The 17,300-nt window shown below is 38.3% G+C and overlaps 2 long non-coding RNA genes across 2 annotated transcripts in view; one reads left to right on the forward strand and one right to left on the reverse strand.

The window, feature by feature from the left end:
- Positions 1–17,300, forward strand: part of LOC135208443 (uncharacterized) — a 100,398-nt gene that overhangs the window by 30,176 nt on the left and 52,922 nt on the right. The gene's annotated exons all lie outside the window — the stretch shown is intronic.
- Positions 15,950–16,886, reverse strand: LOC135208203 (uncharacterized). Its single transcript, XR_010313126.1, has 4 exons — positions 16,618–16,886; positions 16,397–16,471; positions 16,172–16,264; positions 15,950–16,045 (listed from the first exon to the last, which is right to left on the reverse strand). It is a non-coding gene; the product is annotated as an uncharacterized LOC135208203 (long non-coding RNA).

Genomic DNA, 17,300 nt, shown 5'->3' on the forward strand with positions numbered 1-17,300 from the left:
GGTGGGAGAAAAGAAAGTGGCGTCTACTCCTGTTCGGCCCTTTCGAGGTGGCCCTCCAACTAGAGTTACCGCTAAAAGGAAAACGACCGAGAAGAGAGTCGAGCCTCGTTCCGCCCCTTTAAAAGGGGAAAGTGAAGTGGCGCTCCTCCAAACACCAGTAGGTGCCAGGCTCCGGGGATTTGCGGAAGCCTGGACTCGCATCGACACAGATCCTTGGTCGATGTCGGTTCTTCAGAAGGGATATCTCATTCCTTTCCTGGACAATCCTCCCCTGACGTCAACTCCGAGGGAATTGTCCGCCAATTACAAGGACCCTGTGTTGAAAGATACTCTTCAACAAATGGTGGATCAGATGTGGGACAAGAGAGCTATAGAACTTGTGCTGGATCAAAGCTCCCCGGGGTTTTACAATCGTCTTTTCTTGGTTGCGAAAGCCTCGGGGGGATGGAGACCAGTTCTGGATGTCAGCGCTCTGAACAAGTTTGTTCAAAAACAGAAGTTCTCCATGGAAACCTCTGCTTCAGTCCTGGCGGCTCTTCGCCAAGGGGATTGGATGGTGTCTCTGGATCTCCAGGACGCATATTTTCACGTCCCGATCCATCCTTCGTCGAAGAAGTACCTCCGTTTCATGACGGGGGGAAGGATCTTCCAATTCAGAGCCTTGTGCTTCGGCCTGTCGACGGCGCCTCGGTTTTTTCACGAACCTTTTGAAAAATGTGGCGAGATGGCTTCATCTGAAAGGAATCAGTATATCTCTTTATCTAGACGACTGGCTTATCAGAGCAAAGTCAGAGGAACAGTGTTTGGAGGACCTGAATGTGACACTAAACCTTATAAAGACTTTAGGATTACTCGTGAACCTCGAGAAGTCCCAACTGATCCCCAGCCAGAACTTGGTCTATCTGGGATTCGGATGGATTCTCGGGGTTTTCGAGTATTTCCTTCTCAAGAGAGACTAGCGAGAGGTTTAGAAAAAGTCTCTCTCTTCCTAAGGAAGGAACGGACTTCGGCGAGGGAATGGTTGAGCCTGTTAGGGACCCTTTCCTCGCTCGAACAGTTCTTTCACCTAGGAAGACTTCATCTCCGTCCTCTTCAGTTCTTCCTCAGAAGTTCGTGGAACATGAAGACAGGACTCCTCTCGGACTTTTTTCCCATTCCAGATCTGATAAAACGACATCTAGAATGGTGGTTACTCCCACTGAGGGAAAACAAAGGTACTTCCCTGGAAATACAGAGCCCAAACCTTGTATTGTTTTCCGACGCGTCGGAAAAAGGTTGGGGAGCAACTTTGGGAAAGAAAGAAGTGTCAGGCACTTGGAATGCTCTTCAAGTGTCCTGGCACATAAACTGCAAAGAACTGCTAGCTGTACACCTAGCTCTAAAGAGCTTCGAACCGTTAGTTTGCAACAAAATAGTTCAAGTGAATGCGGACAATACAACCGCTCTGGCATACATTCGGAAGCAAGGAGGTACTCACTCGTATGCCCTTTACGAACTCACGAGAAAACTTCTGTTGTGGACATCCCAGAGGAACATCTCTCTCTTGACGAGGTTCGTTCAGGGAGTAAGGAACGTACGAGCGGACAGGCTGAGCAGGAGGAACCAGGTCCTTCATACCGAGTGGACCCTCCACTCAGAAGTTTTGCCTCAAGCTCTGGTCTCTTTGGGGAACTCCTCATGTCGACCTCTTTGCCACGTTCCTCTCGAGGAGACTGGAAGTCTTCTGTTCAGTGGTAGAAGATCCCAGAGCTCTATGCCTAGGTAGACGCCCGTTCCCTACTAGATTGGTCTCAGGTAGACGTTTACGCATTTCCCCCATTCAAGATTCTGGGGCAAGTACTCAGGAAGTTTGTGACTTCAAAGGGGACAAGAATGACCCTGATAGCCCCCTTTTGGCCAGCTCAAGAATGGTTTCCAGAGGTACTGGAGTGGATAGTAAACTTCCCCAGATCCCTTCCACAAAGGAGGGATCTTCTCAGACAACCACCGACCACTTCGAGAGGTTTCATCAAAACCTCCCCGCTCTCGCTCTGACTGCCTTTCGACTATCGAAAGACTTGTCAGAGCGAGAGGCTTTTCTAGTAAAGCAGCAAGCTCGATCGCTAGAGCCCGGAGAACTTCCACTATCCGGGTTTACCAATCCAAGTGGGAAGTTTTAGAAGGTGGTGTAAGTCAAAGAAGTTGTCCTCCTCCAGTACCTCTGTAGCAGAAATAGCTGATTTTCTGTTATTTCTGAGGGCAAGAGTCGCAGCTCTCCGTAGCCACGATAAAGCTATAGAAGTATGCTATCGGCCGTCTTAGGAATAGCGGGCCTAGATTTGGGAAACAATAAGGATCTGCATGATCTGATTAGGTCGTTTGAGACCAAGAAGTCTAGAATGACTTCTCCCCCTAACTGGAATCTAGACGTAGTACTGAAGTTCTGGCTCAGAGAGATTTGAACCCCTACATTTGGCCTCGTTTCGTGATATAACGAGAAAATGTTTATTCCTTTTGTCACTGGACGGCAAAAAGGGTTAGCGAACTGCACGCCCTTAGTGACAAAGTCGGGTTCAATGTAGATTCAGCCATCTGTTCCTTCAAGGAATTATTCTTGGCGAAGAATGAAAATCCTTCGAACCCCTGGCCGAGAAACTTCGAAATAAAAGGATTATCGGGTCTCGTCGGCAGGGAACCGGAGAGGTCTCTTTGCCCGGTAAGGGCATTAAAGTTTTACTTAAAGAAAAAGGAACAGTTGGGAGGTTCTAGACAAGGCCTGTGGTGCTCAGTGAAGGATCCATCAAGACCTATGTCTAAGAATGCATTAGCCTTTTTTGTCAGGAACGTAATTATGGACGCCTCATAAGGCTTGCACGGACGATTCTTTAAAAACTCTGAGAGTAAGAGCTCATGAAGTGAGAGCAGTGGCGACGTCTCTCTCTTTTCAGAGAAATATGTCGCTGAAGAATATCTTGGAAGCGACATATTGGAGATGTAATTCTGGGTTTGTTTGCGGCACTATTTGAAGGACGTGCGTGTGACCTATGAAAAATGTTTTCATTAGGTCCTTTTGTGTCTGCGGGCACAATCCTGGGGTACAGGAGCTTACAACAACTCCTTAAAAATTTTTTTTTTTTTACTACTTAAGTCTAATAGATATGTTCTAGACTTTCTGCTGAAACAAGTGCAGTTGCCGCACAAGCGGCCAGTCACTTCAGTTTAGTAAGGAACTCTTGTGATATCTTGTATTAGATAAAAATTTTTTTTTGAAATTATTGTGTGCTTGTGCATTGTGGTTTGAGTTACGGTTGTTGCGAAGAGTTGGGGATAACTCTGAGCAATTTTAATACTAACATGGTGGTTAGGATCAGGTGGTCGGGATTGGTTGTATGCTCCTTAATAAGGTGTGTTGTCATGTAAGTGGATCAGCACCCATGACAAAGTCCTTTCAGGCTCTGCCGAGTAAGTGGATAAGACCCCTTCGGCAGACCCACAAGAATTCTTGGCCATAGATCACATATCTCGCTAAAGTTTCTTGAGGTGATGCAGACTACGGGGAAAACACACGAAGTCTACCACCTATCAGGTAGGAACCAAGGTTTTTATTTTATACCTACAACAGATGTTGTTTACCTGTCTATTCTAGTAGTAGCTGTCTCTTACCCTCCACCGAAGGGTGCCAATCAGCTATGTATATATCTGACAGGTAAGTTGATTGTATGAAAATGATATGTTATAATACAATAAAGTTTCATACATACTTACCTGGCAGATATATACGATTAGGGCCCACCCAGCCTCCCCGCAAGGAGGACAGGCTGGAAGAGAAAATATATGAGTAGAAAACGGGAATGGTTCCTAGTCCTGCCACCCAGGGCAGGACGGTAGATCACCTGACCTACCTGTACCGCGTGGCCTCGAAATTTGAATTTTCTGTCGGGACGGACGGAGTCTTAGCTATGTATATATCTGCCAGGTAAGTATGTATGAAACTTTATTGTATTATAACAATATCATTTCTCAGTATTTGGAGATAGAATTTCCAAGAGTTTCCTCTTTGAGAACTGACACAAGATCAGTTTTTTCCTGACAGTGACACAAGTTGTCGCACAGGTGGCCGTGGCCCTTGTCAGGATTAACTGAAATTGCGGACAGACTTCTCATGTCAGGTAACATAGTGGTCGCGTGAGCGACTTCTTTCCTGGCAAGAGGAGTTGTTTTGGGAGAAACTCTGTTTGCCAGATCAACCCTCTACTGACAATTATTCTAGATATCGCACAGGCGAACGTAGTACGTGTCAGGATAAGTGGGTTCTTCTGCTTTATAGACCTTTACATGGTGAAGAGAACTGATATCTTTAGAGGTCTCTCGCTTTCCTCAACCTTATGAGACAAGTGATAGAAAATATATCGGACTCATAAGTTAATCTGGGTGCAGGTTTTAGAAAGACCTTGGCAACCCCTTTTTATTGCACGTTTCGGCTAGTCCCTTGAACCATGCAGCTCCTCTTTTCTCTCTTTCATTGTATTAACAGGATGGTATATTATCCTACTCCCATGTAAACATATAACAAGGGAGACCTTGTAATGTTTTGGTACTGGAAAAGACTCGTAGGAGCTCTCAGTATTGGGTGAGAGGCTCTTTCAAGTATCTGAACCGTACATTACGGCCTGATGTCCTAGGATAGGAATCTTGAATGATTCTCCTCGATCCGGATCAGTTAGTAGGAGAATAGGATAATAATAATTTGTTTTGCAGAATAACGATGATAGAATTTTTCCATTCTCTCGTTGCCCAGGCACGAGGACAGGAAGAAAGAATATAAGAGAGAGGTAGCAATATACGCCATCTTTATGTTATAGAAAGGGGAATAAAATTTAGTCTCCCCTAAAAGATAAACTCTTTACAGAATGTAAGACAAAGGGCGTCAAAGAAAGAGAGGATATATGTTATGCCTTATTTTAGACTTAGTGAGGTTGGGTTCTCAGAGGTCACGTTCTTCTCACAGCAGGTTTTGGAAGTCTTTTCCAAGACAGTCTGAATATTCTTTCAACATCTATTTTAAATGGACCTTAACAACCTCTCCACTCTGAGTCTGTCTGCGTGCAGACTGACCAGAAGTGGACATGAATGAGAGGATGTTTCAAGGTAAATGACAGTAGTCATGAATAAGATATATAATTACTGCAGATCGTGCTTGAGGGAATGAGGAAACTGTCCTCTTCCGATACCTCTGTGAACCACATAGCGGTTTTTTCTTCCCTTTCAGAGGGAAGAATTACCTTTGTATATATCTGCTATCAAAGAACGCAGTAAAAGGCTATACTCTGTCTCTATAAAGGGAATTGGAGATAGCAGAGCATTAAGATCTTCGGGATCTTACACAATACCTCTATACGACAAGACTTGGAGATCTTATAGTTACAATGGGATCCTATTTGGGCCTCAGATTCCGTGTTCTGACAAGATGGAACTGCTCCTCATCAATGTTTCTCTTGGTACTAATCGACCAAAAGGACGAGTGAGATTTTGGGCTTGGAATCTGGAATCAAATTCTAGAAAGACTCGGCAATGGGTTCCTGCCAGCATGGTATGTTTGGCAAAAGAACTATAACCTTTTATTCCTGGATCAACGCTTTCAGATAAAGGATTCGTTGTCCAGGCAATGTATTTACGTTGTTATCTACAAAAGAAGATAAGATTTAAACGTTTGCTGACAGAGTCTTTGGAATACGATGAGGGCTCAAAACTACTTCCCAGAAGGTTCGAAGAGATATATTTAAAGAGCTAGAAATCGGGAATCCTCCCAATTTCAGCTCAGAGTCTCCTTAAACTTCCAGGCTCTTTCCCTGCCTTCGTAGCTCTGGAAGGTAAAAGTATAACACAATTAGTACAAAATACTACACAAAGTCCTGAATGCAATATGTAAATTATAGATATCAAGAGTAAAAGAGTTAATGTATGTTAATTAATTCCTTACTTTTAGTTTATAATTCCTTACTTTGAGTTATATCAAGAGTAAAAAAGTTAATGTATGTGAATTAATTCCTTACTTTTAGTTTAAAGTTGTCATGCTATGTAACCCTGGATGCACAAAGTCTTATGTGGCCCCATAGCCTACATCATTCAGGGGGTTCTGGAATGTACAAAAAATAATTAGTATGTCAGTAAGTACTCTATGCATAGTAAGTTACATACAGTAATATGCACCATACAGGGGTTTAATATCACATATATAACAAAACCGACGTGTCCTTTTTCCTACGACAACGCAAGCTTCGTCTCTCATTAGAATCATTCAAGAAAACATCGTTAGTGAGCGTTTCCGGCACTGCAAGAAACAAACCGAACGCGTCTGCAGCATCGGATTTTCAAGGGCTCGAATCATTGAAACAACGCGCACGGGGGAAACTGAAGCCAAACCAGGTCGTCCGCTAAATAGAGGAGGACCAAGGCCGTGTGTCGTTATCGGAACACCGTGACTTCCCACAAAAGCAAGCTAAGTACAATTTTTTATTCATTTGGAGTAACTTTGAGTGTTTCCTTTGCAGGTCGAATTTCGTTATTCCTGTGGCTGAAGTTACGAGACATTCTTAATCTTACTTTTTTACAGAAATTATCTATATCATTGAGATTTCGCTACTGCGAGTTTTTATCTTTGAGTGTCTGTTTCCAGAAGTTCTACTGAAATATCATAATCATATACTATGTTAATTTTATCATTTTAGGTGATTATTAATCCCTTACGTAACAAATCATATTAAACAGTGAATATGCGTTTACGCAGTGGACGTCTGTATTTATACAGATGCATGGATAGGGTCGTTAAGCACCGTAGTGATTAGAAAACACACAAAACACAAGTGGAACACCCGTACAAATCTATATAAATTAGAGGTAACACTATTTCGGGTCATGACAATAAATGCTCCTTTGCAAAGTCCCGATCGCAGTTTTAGCCTTGAGTTTTTTGAGTTATATAAAATATCGAACCTCAATGACTCAACTCAACTTTAAAAATATGGCTGGATTGCAAGGAATAACATGTCTGTAAAAAACTTTCATCAGGCTAAATGCGCTGACCAGGATCCCTCACTATTTCAAATTTTAGCAAAGAATGAAGTACAAACAGTTAATATTGTAGGCAGTAGTGATAACTTGTCTTATTAGTAATCGCTCAGTTCCTAATAGTTCGTCATTCATTGCTTTATACGTAACCAGCAACATAATGCTAAAAACACACAATACGTTGCCGATGGTAATAAAGAGAAGGATCCTAATTATTACAAGAAGAAATAGAAACAGTAGCCTTTCAGAATCAAACAAGCAAACTCGGTTACTGTGTCACCTAGTCAAGCGGTCAAGGTTAGTCAAAAAAACTGCCGAAGTGTTCAAAACATAGCAAATTCCACACAATAAGCGACTCTAGCAGAGTGGGGAAAAGCGATGTTGGTTCATACCAATATCTTTTTGAATTAAAAAGGATTTTTCCTATGAAACACACGACCGTATAAAGTAATCAGAGCAGGTTTCGTTTAATTTTAATAAACATTAAGTTATAATAAATACTGGTGGATTAAGCCCGACTGTACGCGCCGTAAAAATTAGAATATCTTGTTTATTCCTTTAGTAGACGTAATATCTTGTATTTACGGACTCACCGTCTGTTGTTCGAACTTCCCTAATGAGAAGTCCGGATAAGCGAGCGTTTACAGATACCTCTATAGTTATAAAAAACGTTGATCTGTATGTAGTGTAATTGTAAGATTCATCTAGGGGTATACAAAATATTATCTTACATCCTGCAAAATAAGGCGTGTTTATCAAAGGAAAATCCTATAAACCTTCAAACATATTAAATCCGTTTGAACAAAAATAGACAGTTAATCAAATAATAACTTATATAAAGGAACTATACATTTGTCTCATAAATCGTAACATTGTTCAAATGACCCAACAGAATTCTCCCACAACCGCAGTCGTACTTTGCACGCAAAAATCTCGAGAAGCATGCACCCTCGAATGTCTTAGTGCGTGTAAAAAGACTTTGCTGGGAAATGAAATTTTTAATCCTTCCCGACACTCTGAAATATAACGATTTCCGCGAACAAAGCCCTAAAAGTATACATATCGTGGATACGGAAGTTATAAATATCGCATTTTTTATTGTTGCTAATTTTTAATCACGCCCAACCAGTCGTGGATGAATCTCTCTGATAATCTATCTAAAGTAATATCCGTAAAGTCATTCAAGCAGAGGTGATTCAGCAGAATTTTTTTTTTTTTTTTTATCTTCTACCTGAATACCAGAAAGTTTCTCCACTGGCGAGTGATCTCTGAAAAAAAAAAACGGATGTAATTTAACACAAAATACGGTCTAAGGACAAACATTAAGCTATATACGTACCTTCGTGTAGACTTTCAATGAAATTTCAAAATAGAGATAAATGACGTAGTTGAAAAATGTTAGTAATAGGAGTCATTAGGAAATCAAATAAGCCCATATAATTTTTTCCCTCAAACGTCATGCCATAAAAGATCGGACTTGGCGTATCTGCGTAGATTTCTGTCGCTTAAACAAGGAAACGACTTCCGATAGTTTCCAGTGCGATATACCGACGACATCTTATCTCTGTTAGGTTAGAATAAATTTTTTTCACCAACTTGGACTTACTTAAAGGCTTTTACCTGATACCATTACCTAAGTGATTGTACCTCATACACCGTTTTTTTTTTCAGCACACTCAGGGGACATTATCAATTTTTACGTATGCCTCCGGCTTACGTTGCGCCCCAATTACAATATAGTGTTTGGAGACTTTTAGGGATACCTACATGCCTATATGGATGATCTTGTAATCTTTTCTAATACCTTAGAAGTACATTCACATAAACTAGAGCTAGTGCTACAGAGACAAAGACAAATAATCTCAGAGTAAAATATCTAAATGTGAGTTTTTAAAAACCGAACATGTTTATCTAGGTTTTATGTGTCTTGTCAAGGTCTTAAAGGTAAGGTGTCGGCTATTCATAACTTTCCGGTACTTATTAACGTAAAAGGGGGATACAGCACTTTTGCGCTGTAGTGGGTATTACAATCGTATGTAAATATGTAACTCTTCAATCATGACAGCTCCTTTAACAGATCCTACGAAGAAGAACGTAGATTTATTATGGTCTGAAAAGCATCAACAGGCGTTCGATATCTTAAAAGCGGAATAATGCAGCTCACCTAACTTAAAAAATCCCTGATTTAAATAAGGAATTTTTTTTTTTTTTTTTTTATTGCAACAGACGCCTCAGACCAAGGGGTAAGAGGGATACTACTTCAGTAATATGATAAACAGTTCTTCCCTATAGCTTTTTATTCACGTAAACTAAAGCCCTCTGAAAGTAAATATGCAGTAATAGGCAAGGAAGGGCTAGGTATCTTTAACACTAGTACATTTTAAGTTCATAATCTATGGCTATCCTGATAAAGTCCTTACTGAACATGAGTCCTTTACCGAGTTTTCAAAGGCTTTAATCACAGTCCAAAAGGAACTCGGTGACAAATGATCATTCAGGTTATTGGAGCCAAGATAAGATATCTACCTGGGAAAGCAAATATCATAGCTGACGCATTATCCCGCAATCCCGCACCATACAGCAAAGAACCATTAATTGGACTAAAAGATATAGAAAACATCCGTGCCTATTGTTAAAACCGTATCTAAACAAGAAAATTCCTTAACCCAAGAGATCGCGAGCATTGAATATCTGGGTCGGAGCGCAGAACTGTTACAAAACTGAACAAAGCAAGAGTCAAACAGACATAACCCAAACAATAACACACTTCGAAACGGAAACAGAGTCAGCAGCAATAAACACCAAACAATAAACACTTCGAAACGGAAACAGGGTCAGCGGCTAAGCATAAACAATACACACTTCGAGCAGAAACCCTAAAGCAAAAGTACATTTAAAGTATGTGTATTCAGCAATAAATGTAATCAAATGTAAATATTGTATAGTAGGTCTGTGACGAGGTAAACCCGAAGAACACAGCAGATGACTAACGACCAGGTATTAGTAATAATCTCTTTCATACCAATCGTCATAAACTGGTTGCATTCCGTCATCCAGGGTTCCCTACTATGTCACAGAAAGCCAAATCACTATTTTACTGGCCTACAATGCTTACAGATATAAAAGCACATAACTGATTGTAACACGTGTCATGAAGACAAGGGACACACTAAGACACCTGTCAGTTTAGGAGCCTATCCTGTGCCAAATCAATCCTTGAAAGAATATACGTAGAATTATTAACAGAATTACGAGTCTGACAGAGGGAATAAACACTTCTTAGTGTTAATAGTTCCTTGACACGTTATATAGAATTAATAGCACTAAAAACAAACACCGCAATTGAGTGCGTTAGGAATATTTATGAGTGCTAAATCAGTAAATATGGAATTCAACACATAATAATCTGTGACTCGGGTGGTGTAAATCAATAATAATCTCCTTAACACGTTGTGTGAATTCCTTTCCATTAAGAAAACCAATGATATATTTTATCACCCAGAGTCAATCGGTTTGGTAGAATAACGGATAATTAAATAGGAAGTGTCAATGTCTTACGAGTTACAACTCGTGATATTGGATCCGACCGGATTATAGCGGTTCTCGCGGTTTTAAATACCTTTATCATTTATATCATGTATCTATAGAATTGATGCCGCAAGTAGCCTTATACGGTACGCCGCTAGAACACTTTTCCACATATTCAAGCAACCATTAATTTATCAAATATATTATAAAAAAAAATATATAAATAAATAAATACATAAATATATAAAATAAAAAAATAAAATAAAAATAAATGGATACAAGTAGAGTCAATATAATACACTCCGTAAGAAGTCGGAAGGGTTACAAATTATAATAAAAAAAGGAATCACGATAAAATCAATAAGCAAAACGTAACCCAAGGTTAATTAAATATCTAAATATATATGCGTAAAGATTCGAACTCTAACTTAACGCTTTAGTAATGACAAATAAGCTAAAAGTTCAAACACATATCCAAAAACCTACTGACATATTGTCTGTCCCGGTGATTATATTCGTAGTCAATGAAAAAAAAAAAAAATAATAAATAAATAAATAAATAAACTAATAATAAATAAAATAAATAAATAAAATAAAAGAGATTTTAAAGTCAGGAAGTCTAGAAGTGAAAATGTTATCTATGGAATAATCCTATATGAATCTTATACAGGGCTAATAATATATATAGAATTGTATGGAAACCTTTTTCATATAGTTTGAATAAGGAATATTTATTTAACATAATGCCAACATGAAACTAATATATTGTTCAATTTTGGTACTGTTTTTTTTTTTTTTTTTTTTTCTTTCAGACATTCTTCTCATGCGGGTGGAGAATTAAAACACTAAAATAATCATTTGAAAATACTAAAGTCGTATCTTTTACAGCAAGTAACGTAACTCTTAGCTGGCTGAGAGCAATCTCCTGCCAAGTGACGACGTCATCATTGCCGTATCAGCATTTGTTCCTTTTAACCTCAATAATCTGCTTACACAGGCTTCATCTCGCGATTGCAAAGCAGATTGACTGGAGAAAGGAATGCCTAGCCCGAACTTCTCATGGGCAAGGCAGACGTTAGGTACAAGTGTCTATCGGTGTGCGCAATACAACTTGCAATCATTTTAAAATTAATAAACAAAATAAGGAAATAGAATTTCTATAACATCAAAATGAATTAATTTTTTCTGAACCTCATAGACATTTGGAAGTATCACGATATGAATATGAAATATTTACTTGTAACATTAGCCTATTACAATTCAAGTAAAACATTCATGGGAAAATGTCACATTTTCTTGGAAAACCCAAAGTTTATTTAGAAATTAGTTACATAGTGGGTTTTTTTCGTTGCATCTCCTTCCTATTAATAAAGTTTTTTAAAAAAATTAACCTCAGAGGATGCGCACGAGAAAATTGAATATGAAACTTTTGTTAGGGCACATAGAATCATGATTAATATTCTCTTTGACTCTTATGCTGCCTGGCAATCTTACAAATAGCTCCATTTCCACTTCTTTGTCTAGTAACTTACTACCAGTAATATCGAATTTTCTTTGAGATTCGTATTGATATCTATTTATTTTTTATAATTATGGATATTTTTACGAGTCATCATAGACCTGGATAGGTTCACTCATTGTTAATGCCATGGATAAAAAAGTTTGTACAGCGGACTCTTTTGAATTCCGAAATATCAGCGAATTCATGTGGGTTAAGTCTGGTCTAAATGGCTCTCTCCCCTCCCCTGTATTTGGATGTCGTCTGAATTTACTTTGCCCTTGTGACAAGTATAATTTCACTTGCAGGCTGATTAATGGAACCTGGTTACAGTATCCTGCAGTACGAGAGTTTCACATCGCAACTTCAAAAAATCGTTCGTGCGCAGCGGACGACTACAGTCAAGTAAACAACCGCCTACAATGTGAAAGGAATTTCATGGACTTCTTCGACCGACACCGTATCTCGTCGTTAATCTCGTTTTAATGCGGAACGCTCCAGCGGCTGTCGGAATTCGACTACAAAAAGGGACATACTTCCGACAATTACGACCCGAAGGATATTCAACTCTACTTTGCTGGCGAAGGACTCGTGCTGGGGATGTTTTTTTTATTCATCGCGAACGTAATCGTGTAGCTTAGGATGCAGAGAATAAGTATGAGCGCAAAAAATAGAACGTTGGACCCGCCCAGGCAAATTTTCCCCTTGTTTTAACCATTGAAAAAGGCCGTTTCAATTGGCTATAGGTGGTTGTCTGGAACTGTGTAATGGACGAAAAGTTGTTCGAAAGCTAGTTAAAAGTGAAGTAGTATAACCTCGGTCATGTATCCTATATATATGAAGTGTCATGTATCCTATATATATAAAGTATCATGTATCCTATATATAATTGATCATAAATAACAGAGTCGAAATATATCTTGCGTGTACGCAATAGGAATCTCTCTTATATAAATGATCATAAATAACAGAATCTAAATATATTTTGCGTGTACGCAATAGGAATCTATTTAAAGTGCACATATATTAATACTATTATAGAATCCGTATACATATGTATAAACAAATCAGGTAGCCTATAATCAATCTGTTACCTTATATCTTACCATTATCTGAGTTAGTATATGAATTAATGAATCAGATATATAACATTTAGCATGAAAATCAACGAATCAATCAGAATAAACATTAATAATGTTATCAATTCATATATGAAAATTTTTATCAGTTAAAATATGATTTTTTATCATGTTAATCTTCATTCTATGCAATTATCAGAGTACATTAGTATTTTCTGTAGCATAAGTATCTTAAAGAGATGAAGTGAAAAACTGTATCATTATATATCATGTGATCACTATTATTTACCAATATCATTGTTTTATATTTTATTACTTGAATCAATTCATGTACACCATGAAGCTTTTTATTTACTTATATATAATATATTCACATAGTGTCTGTATCACACTCCTATAAGTCAAATGCAAGTCAAGTTTGAGTAATATTCAGTAGTTGGTTTTGGTAGCTGACCGAGCTAATGTAAGTGTTTACATAATAAAAATATGGAATGTTAGTCCATATATATAAAAGTCTAAAACTAAAGAGGTCAACCAGATTGCTTGCAGGAATGTGATCAGACTAGAGACGCTAAAGATGACGTATACAATAAGTATGTAGGCTAAGATAACATGCCGTCACCTGTAGTCATTCAATTGTTTATAAACATTAGTCCAAGCTCCCTGCTTGAGACAACTACCCGACCTATTATTCAAACGGCCTCACGTGATCTGTAGCGTGTCTCATTCGATTGTGTGTTCGTATGAAACTATGTCATTGTATGTATGTTCATATGTTCGAACTACTGTCTGTTCCTTCATAACTTGTAACAGAGATGGTAGACAAGCAGAACAGAGTTAGCTATCGTCATTAGAAGACCTGTACCTCTTTACCTAAGCTTTATCATGTAGAGGAATAGGATTAGCCATCATCATTGGCAGAAGCGATCAAGCTATCGTCATAGAAGACTTGTACGATCATACCTGATCTTCATCATGTAAAACTTCAGAAGAATATACTATTTTTATACCTTGTGTTTTCTACAAGAACCTCACCGAACCATGAGTTTAACACATCGTCGTAAAGATAATACCGACTTCGTAAGTGATCTACAAAACCCCAGACACTCCATTGAAGATGGAAGTGCAATACCAACCGACTTAGCGTATAGATTATCGCTAGTCTAACATTACCTCATAGGGCGCCTTATCATACAAGGCACAAGCCCTAATACATGTATAAAACTTAGTTAATGTATGTTAATTAATTCCTTACCTTTAGTTTAAAGTTGTCGTGCTATGTAACCCTGGATGCACAAAGTCTTATGTGGCCCCATAGCCTACATCATTCAGGGTTCTGGAATGTACAAAAAAATAATTTTGTCAGTAAGTACTCTATGCATAGTAAGTTACATACAGTAATATGCACCATACAGTGGTTTAATATCAACTGGTACGTATGCATGTTGTAAATGATTGGTCTACACCCCCTGTTCAGCAGGGAGTGTACAGTAGTATGTAATTCCATGAGGGACCTTGATCACTTATCCCATGTGAGAGATCTTGGTCACTTTTTTTTAGTACGTATAAAACTTACTTAATGTATGTTTACTACTATGTATAATTCCTTACCTTTATGTTATGTAGTAACCCTGGACAAAGTTTTATGTGGCCCCATAGCCTGCATCATGGAGGGGGTCCTGGTTTTCTGGAATGTACCAAAAAAGTATCAAAGTTAAGTCATGTATGTAGTTTAGTAAGTTACATACAGTAACCATATGTACAGTGGTTTATAACATGTATGTACATAATCAAACTTGGTTGGAAATTCCTGTAAAAAAAAGTTATGTACGTATGTAATACTATGTATGTAAAAAACCTTACTGTTCATACTTTGTTACACTACATGTTACATGTGATACGTATACTTTCCTGAAGGGTTTTTTCCATCCAATGGTGCTTCTACTTGTAGTTATCCCTTGATGACACTTGTAGTAATTTGTTAGTAACAACCTGGAGTTGTGTGAAAAAGTGGTTCTGGAAGGGAAAAGGTAACAAAATTAGTGTACAAAATATACACTACAGAAAGTTTGTGAATGCAATATGTTAATTACTGTAGATATATCAAGAGTACTAAAAGAGTTAATGTATGTTAATTAATTCCTTACTTTTAGTTTAAAGTTGTCGTTCAATGTAACCCTGGATGGACAAAGTCTTATGTGGCCCCATAGCCTACATCATTCAGGGGACTCTGGAATGTACAAAAAATAATTTTGTCAGTAAGTCCTCTATGCAGAGTAAGTTACATACAGTAATATGCACCATACAGTGTTTAATATCCACATATAACATGTACGTAGTATAAAACTTAATTTAGAAATTCCTTACATAACTTACCAACTTTTAGTGAGTCTCAAAGCTGTTACCTAGGTTGTGGGAGATGGAGGTGGAGGTGTAGAGCATTCATGATAAGGATGCATTCCAAACCTAACTTCAGTGTGCTTTATCACAGATAACAGGCTAGGATGATGGGCAGTCTGGAATGAAGAATTAATATTAAAGGACAGTATGTAACCACTTAGGTGTACAAAATTTATTGTACGTATGCAAAACATTAAACACAACTGAGAATTCCTTACCTTCAGCAAAATGAAGACATGTAGGCTATGTAGAGGTCTGGTTTATGTAAGTCACAGGTGCATTGCCAGTCTGGAATGATAATGTAATAGTACATATGATTATAGTATGTATGTACATACATAACATGGGTTATTACATATGTAATAATAAAACATTAATAAAAAAAAAATGTCCTTACCAAATTCTAGTGGTTGGCTTGCTTACTGGGATGGCCATATGGTACATGAGAGTGGGTGGCTGGGCTATGGAGTGGGATGGGCAGGTGCTTGGGAGTCTGGAATGATAAAAAATTTATAAAATGATAGTTACTACTACTGTAACTACTGCACATGTTATTACTGTTTGACATATGTAGTGTGTAATACGTATGTTCAATATAAAAAATGAAGAATTCTTTTACCTGAAGGAATGGGAGAGGTGATACTACTCGTATCAACTGATTTGGGCTCTGGAGAGGTGATACTCGTATCAACTGATGAGGGAACATCTAGATCTGGAAAGAATGATAGGGTACATAAATACTATATTATAAGGTGGATGTAATTGTAGCATATGTACACTTTTAATAAAATTTCTATTAGCAATTTATAAAACATTTTATACAAGTTTGTTAAGGATTCCTTACCTGATGTATAGGGCGAGGCATCAAAACCATGGAAAGGCTCAGGGTCATCTGGGTCACTGTCACTATCAAAGGGGTCTGAAATAAAACAAAATGAAAAAAAAAAAAAAATAATAAGGTTATGCAACATCAAACACATTGTACCACTATGTAAGTTAGTGTACGTATGTATGTAGGGTGTAAACAATTTCCAACATGAAAATGAGAAAAATGAAATTGCTTACCTGATTGTACACGTACAGGTGGGCGGGCTGATACAGAGGGTCCAGGTACAGGGGGATCTGGAACTGTCACAGGTAGTACAGGGAGATCTGGAACTGTCACAGGTAGTACAGGGAGATCTGGAACTGTCACAGGTAGTACAGGGGGATCTGGAACTGTCACCACTTCTGCAATAAAATTACAAATGATGAAAATTAATGAAGTTACAATTTACTCTTACATTTAGTTGTTACATTAAAAAATTAACACATTTTAATATGTACACTATGTAAACACATAATTAGTAAAACAGTTTCAGAATTCCTTACCAGGACTAGGAGTGGGAGGTGGTGGTACTGGAGACTTGTGAAGAAAGTGTCAAGCCTGGACTGCACACTTCTCTTCGTCTGCTTCTCCTTCAGGGTCTCCTTGTAGAAAGTCACCAAATCCATGATTCCTCTCTTGATTTTGTCAAACCTAGAAACGTTAGGGTCTTCTGCCTCAAAGAAGCCAAGGCTCTCTCCAGATGAGTAAAACCCTCTGACAAGCCTTTTCACAGTTAATGACCTGGGTTTTGGCTCTGGTGCCGCCTCCTCTTCCTCAACATCATTTGTTGTTCAAGTTCAAGTAAGTCCTCTGCAGACAATTCCTCTCCATGGGAAGCCAGCAGCTCTGTTACATCATCAGGTTCAAGATCTAGTTTCAG

Source organism: Macrobrachium nipponense, chromosome 35 (assembly GCF_015104395.2).
Source record: "Macrobrachium nipponense isolate FS-2020 chromosome 35, ASM1510439v2, whole genome shotgun sequence".
NCBI lineage: Eukaryota > Metazoa > Arthropoda > Malacostraca > Decapoda > Palaemonidae > Macrobrachium > Macrobrachium nipponense.